Source organism: Galeopterus variegatus, unplaced genomic scaffold (assembly GCF_000696425.1).
Source record: "Galeopterus variegatus unplaced genomic scaffold, G_variegatus-3.0.2 Scaffold4994, whole genome shotgun sequence".
NCBI classification, from domain to species: Eukaryota; Metazoa; Chordata; class Mammalia; order Dermoptera; family Cynocephalidae; genus Galeopterus; species Galeopterus variegatus.
Window position 1 is genome coordinate 137,950 of NW_007731105.1, and position 819 is coordinate 138,768.

An 819-nucleotide genomic window follows, 5' to 3' on the forward strand; every position below is an offset into this window, starting at 1 on the left:
GGGAGGTTTCGGTGATGGGCCACAATAATCAACCACATTGTATATCGACAAAATAAAATTTTTTAAAAAAAGAAATATCAGAAGGCATAACAATGGTGACAAAATGCAAAAGCACAAGTAAATATGTTCAGAGCACAAGGCTTCTGTAGAAAAGTGATTGTTTTAAGAGCTTGGTTGGGATTCTGCATAAAATGTTTAAAAATCTAATATAGTACATAGAAATGGAAAATTTTTGAATTTTTTTCCTTTTAGCTGTGAAATGAATTTAGAAGATAAACATTTGCTATGGGTCATTAAAGTGACACTTCTTTAATAATACATAATCAAAATTCATTTTTTTTCTATTCCTAGATACTTTAGGACCCTATGGTAGCTATGCACTTTGCCTACTTGTGAAATTGTAATTTCATGATATTTGTCCGAGTGGGCTAGGTCAAATTCTGGCTTTTGTGGTATCAAATCAAACATTATGATTGTTAGACTATTTGGGGCTTTATCCATAGGCCAAGAACACAGGCATGCTGAGCATATGTATGTCAGCTCTGCTTGGGAATTCATGTGGCACCATTATTGCTTCTGAGCTACAGTGCAAAGCCCTAAATCCACAGCATGTCCATTATCTACTTTAGCTTTAAGAAATCTAGTATTCCAGAATAAATACTTTGATCAAAAATTGTTTTTCTTGGAAGTAGAGCCAAAATGAGTAAAAATTCTATAGAGGTTCAAGAAGAAAAACAATTGTCCCAAAACATGAATAGAAATGTTAAGGATTTGTGGAAGTTTGACAGCACATGTACGAAGCAGATTATAGAGACAAAA